The sequence below is a fragment of the Aphelocoma coerulescens genome, chromosome 2, assembly GCF_041296385.1.
Source record: "Aphelocoma coerulescens isolate FSJ_1873_10779 chromosome 2, UR_Acoe_1.0, whole genome shotgun sequence".
Taxonomy (NCBI): Eukaryota; Metazoa; Chordata; class Aves; order Passeriformes; family Corvidae; genus Aphelocoma; species Aphelocoma coerulescens.
In genome coordinates, this window is record NC_091015.1 from 26,925,338 (window position 1) to 26,930,982 (window position 5,645).

Genomic DNA, 5,645 nt, shown 5'->3' on the forward strand with positions numbered 1-5,645 from the left:
GCTTAGCTGAGCTGAGCCTACTCGCCGAGGCAAAGCTCAGAGCCCTGTCTTCCTTCCCAAAGGTTGGAGACTCCAAATTATTAAGAAAGGAGGCGCCCTCCTTTGTTTTAAAGAGCAGACAATGCAAGCTGAGGAATGTTTTGCAAAGCACTGAGAGGTGCCCAGGCACACAACACGCTGTCCAGCCAGCTTCAGGCGCACCAGCTTGTGGAAAGCACAGCAACTACTGACAATGAAAAGCCTTTTCCTCATCCAAGCTGGATGCCCCATACTGCGAGAATTAATGTCTAGAGACCTGGGCATCCTTCAAATTATGAACCTTGAAACCACTGAGCCATTTATCAGAAGTCAATAGAGATCCTCAGAGTGCTCCATATAATGACAGCTACATACAGTCGTGCAAAAGGACAGTCACTATAATTAGACACAAAGCAAAGACTACTTACCAATATACCAGTGTTTTGGGGGGTGTTTTTTGGTTTGGTTTTTTTTTTTTTTGAGCAACTTCCACGCTCAGTCAGTCTTCAGAGTGCTTTAAAACCGATCAGTCTTGTCATTTTCTACCATTCGTATTGTTACATTAGGAAAAATGTTTTCTTTTCTTTTTTTCCCCTTCCCACTGTGAAACTTTGGGTTCAGAGCTCCCCAGGATCAATTCTGAACAAAGCCTCCAGCTGCAGTGCCATCCAATTTGAAGCAGACATTGGGGACAATTTAAGGTTTTTATCCACAAGAAGGTTTTTTTCCATTCTCTTAAATGCAGCCATAATTAGAGTAATTTTTCATGTAGCCCGCTGATTACAGCGTTTTTACCGTCAAAGATAATTACCTGTAATTTTCTTCCACTTTTAATACTAAAAAGCCATCTTTATTTAGATTCAGGAACAGGAAAGGCGAAACAAAAGAGGAAAATTATTCTGTTATTCATACACAAATTGCAGAGACGTAGGGCCTAAAATTGAAAATTAACCAAAATTATAATGCTGAAAAGAATGGAAGAGGCTTCAGAAGTACAGCTGGTAGTGGGGCTCACTGAATTATTCAAATGACACTGGAGAGAAAGCTACCATACATTTAAACCAACAGCATTGTGTGCATCTTTCAGAAAACCCCGCTTTACACCCCCCCGCCGGCCCCCGTGCGGGCTCACCCTCGCCTCGCAGAAGGGCGGCGGATGCCCTGGTGAGCGAGTCCCGCAGCCCGGGGAGCCCGGCCCAGCCGAGCCCAGCCCGGCGGGTCCCGGCCCCCACGGCCCCGGCAGGCACCTTAACCCTTTCGCTGCACTCGCCCAGCGGGGACGGCGGCGGGCGGTCCGCCCCCGCGCTGGCGGGCCCGGGGGGCAGGGGACACAGGGGTTCGCTGCCTCAAGTGGGCTTGCGGGGGGCCCGTCCTCCCCTGCACGCCGCGCGTGGGTGCCGGTGCGGAAAGCCTCTCGATGCGTCGTGCCCTCCTCCCCTACGAGTGATTCCTCAAATAGGCTCAGAAAAAAAGCCCAGACAACAAGCAAGCAAGCGAACAAATAAACAATAATAATAATAATAATAATAATAATAATAATAATAATAATAATAATAATAGCCCCATTAGCTTAGTAGCGTGGGAGAAGGTGGGAAAGGTAGGCCTTCCCGGGAGCGGGGTGGGGGCGAATGGCAGCAGCGGCTCCTACTCGCGCGGCAACCGCCCCGGGAGACTCTCGTGAAACAGCGTCATCTATGGATGGAGCAGCGGCAGCTCCCCACGCCAGCGCCAAACCTGCCGCCGCCGGGCTGCCAGCGCCGGCTCCGCCGCCGCCCGCCCGCCGCCGGGCTCCACCGCCCCGGGGCCGCGGAGAGCTGCGGAAAGGCGCGCCGCCGCCGCCCCGCTGCGGGCACGGGCAGACGGGCCCGGCCCGCGGCTCGCACGGTTTCTCCGCCGGCCGCCGAGTCCCGCGCTGCCCCTCCGGCAGCCCGTCGGGGCTCCCGCCGCATCCCCGCCCGCGCCGCCCGCCGCCCCCGGCAGCATCGGGGAAAGGGGGCGCGTATCTGTCGGGGTCCGGCCCGGCGAGGGAAACCACCGGCGCGAGAATGACCGCGAATGTGGGGGAGCAAAGACGGAGCGTGCCTCGACGGGCAAGGCGCGGAGCAGTCACAAACCAACCCCAAAACCAAGCGAGCCCCAAAACTTACCCCTCTGAAAATCTGCTAAGCAAGGATCGGGGTCTAGAAATCTATACTGAACAGAAGCAGTGGAGAATATTTTTCTGAGTCTCAGGGCAGAAGCTCTTTCTCTATATTCTTGGTTGAGTGAGCACATCCAGGTGTGAAATTGTTTGCACACCCCAGCACCTCTTATATTGCCAGCAAAATTAGCTGTTATTACTGTCACTGTTTAGTGATGGTTAGCTTGATAAAAAAAACCTGCTGTAATCAAGACCTGGCGCATCTTTGCAAATTACAGATAATTGTAAACGTCCAGATTATGATAATAGCATCCTAATCCAGCCTGCAATATAATTATTACAGAGTGTTACATCTGAAACTGTCCAGTAGGGCTAATTCAGCCATTATTTAGACCCTATTTTTGCACTGCAAATGGGTTGCTGAGTTGAAAATGTACGATTGTAATTTCACGGGGCACTCAATGAGTAATGGTATAGGGAGGGAAAAATACAAAAGTGAAATGTGAACAGTAGCGATCAAATCAAACTCTGAAGGACAAAAGACTGTTTGATTCATAGGGAATGAGAAGAGCGGGAATTAAGAAAATAGCAAATCAGTGGTCTGCAGCGTTACGTGTCCAAATCTCAACGAGTGCGAGCCTGATGTGAAGTCAGGGACTGCTGGTTCGGCTCCCGCCTTGCATCAGTCCGCCTCTCGGCTCGGCTCTTCCCGGCAGCCTCTCCCCGGCACCCGAAGCATCCCCGAGCTCCCCACCCATCCCCAAAAGAGGGCTCTCCATTGTCTTGTGCCTTCTCTCAGGTGACTGAACGTCACTTTCGGGCAAGAAGCCTCCGGAGCTTCGGAACCGGGAGGAGGAGAGTGCGGGGTGCGGGACCTGGGCTCCGGGCACTCTCCGCGGCGGGCTGTGGAGCTGGCGGCCTTTAGCGCTCCCGCGCACCCGCTGGACCGGTCCTCAGGGGTCCTTAGGGAAATTATCACAGAACCGACTCAATTGTAATTAATTAACCCAAAGAGCCTGGCTAACAGGACTACCTGCAGCTAGCGAGGTTAACTCACTGAGCTAGTTGGCTTTCGACTCCTGATTAACTTTTATTAACCCTGGACACGAAATACACAAATCCGCTTCATTTTTTAATGGCCTAAATCATCAAAGCGCGGTTGCCGCCCGACCGGTTTGTCTCCGCAGAGTCCAGATGAGAAGGGGCAGCGCCCGGGGCTGGCCCCATGGGCAGCAGTGCTGCCGCCCCGGCTCTTGCTGGCCTCTCCCGGCCGCAGCCGCTCCTGGCAGCCCGCAGGAGCCTTTACTCTGCGCCCTTTTCTCCATGTGATTTAGTAAAAACCAGGCGAATAAAAGAAAGCTCAGTGGATAGAGAGAGGCGAAAGCCCTATAAAACACGTTATATGGTGCGTGTCGAGGAGACCGTAAAGATCTCCTGGAATGGAGACCCAGCTCCACAACCAGGCAGAGGATGCCGCTGCAGAGCACGAAGCCAGCTCAGGATCCGGCCCGACGAGGCTGGTTGAGCCGCCCTGCAAAACCCAGGCTGAGCTTTAGGCAGCCTCTCCGGGAATGCCGAGGGGCAGGCGGCAGAGGAGCGAGAAGCCACCTCCAAGCTCGTCTTCGCCAAATGCTCAATCCGTTGAAGGTTCCGGCCGGGGCCGGCACTCTGGGCCCTCACCTGAAGGGGACTAAGGAGGTGAGGGAGATGGGAGTTTTACCCGCGGCCTTGAAGGTCGTGCCAGTGGAAGGTGTTCTCACAGACAGCAGGGGCGTGGGTGTGTGGTGGGATTTATCAGGTCTGTATTCCAGGCAGATAAACGATTGTTTATCCTCCCCGAATCGCATGTAAATAGACGCGCCACCGAACAAAGAGAAGAACTATTTAATTGATGCAACACGGATTCTCGCTAAAAAAAGAGAGAAAGGGAGGCTTAATGTAAACTTCGCGTTTCCTATTTTCACGGCTCTTATCTGACCTATAAAACAGGCTGAGTTACTGCAAGCAATCGCTTAAATGACTGAAAGCAAGAAGAGGGGGTTCCCACACTCCCCCCCCCGCCCCGATTTTCCTGAAGCAATAGATCTCCTTTCCGTAATCCACAACCGAAACACCTAAAGTCTGTCAGTCGCAAAATTGCGTGGCAGAAATCTTTAATCGATGCCACATGTGGGATGCACTCTGGGGACACAGCGCTGCCGGCGGTTGAGCGGGCAGAGCGCGGAGGCCCGCGCAGGCAGCGCGGCCGCCGGGGAGCTAAAGCACGAGGGGAGTAAGAGGGCGACAGGAACGCCTGGCAGGCGGGCTGCCCTGCCGCGGTGACAGGTTGGAGGGGGCGTCTTTTCTTTCCCCGGGAAGGAGCGGGAGGGAAACGGAGGCGCTTGGCGAGGAGGCAGCGCTTCCCGGCTGCAGGCTGTGCCCGCGGGCGGTGCGGGGATGCCCGGCAGGGACAGGGGGGCTCGGGCGGAAGCGGGAAGGTGCTCCTCCCGCGACCGTAGGTGGGGTTGGCGGGCACCGTGTGTGTCTGGGTGTGGGTGATGTAGGTGTACGTCCCAACCGGGGGCTAGCGCAGCCGGGGGTGGTGTGCTGTGGGTGTGAGAGCCCCAGGGGTGCCGGCAGTGCCAGGACCTCTCGATCTGGGGCAGCGGGGGCTGCAGGCTGCTCTGTGTATGTGTGTCTGTGTGTCTGCGCGTCTGTGTGTGTGTATGTGTGTGTGTGTCAGGCCCTGTGGCTTAGCCCTGGAGCCGCTCGGCACCCACAGGAATGTGGCTCCTCTCGGCTCCCCGAACTGCCCCGGCTCCACATGGAAGTGGCCGCCAGGAAAACAGAAGGGAGGGGAAGAGGGGGAGGGGCGGGGAAAGCCCCGAGCCAGCAATCCGCCGAGCCCAAACCCAGCGTCAGACAAAGGACAGTTCATGCCATCCTTTCCCGGGGAGGCAAGGGGGGAGGCCTGGCCAAGCTAGGCTCCCTCCGGCCGCCGCCGGAGCCCAGGGGGTGCACCCAGGCGGGAAGAGGCGCCGGGGTGTGCCTGCCTGTGTGTGCGGGGACAGAGAGGACAGGAGCATCCCCCTCGGCCCGGGAGGAGGGGCGGCCATAGACTCCGAGTGTTCATCGAGGCCGGGGCCACGCCACGGGGAGCCCCGGCGAGGACATTTCTTACCCTCTCTGGGGGAGGGATGCCAGGCTTTTCCCGACCTGCCCAACACCAACCCGATCTGGGAGGAGGAGAAATTAAGGAGGGAGAGGGACCGGCATGGAAACCGAGCCGAGATGACTCGGCTGGCTTGGAGAGGCAAGCGATGCCTAGTCCAGCGGCCGCAGTGTAAATTCCCATCTCTGTCCGGCATGCTGCCTGCCGGCATTCCACCTTCCCGGAGCTGTTCCTGCTCTGTCCGTCCGGGCCCTCACGGCCCCGGCAGGTTACCGTAACCAAACAGCCCCGCGGCAGCTCCTCAAAGAAAGGGGTGGGTGAACCCACCTGGGAAAT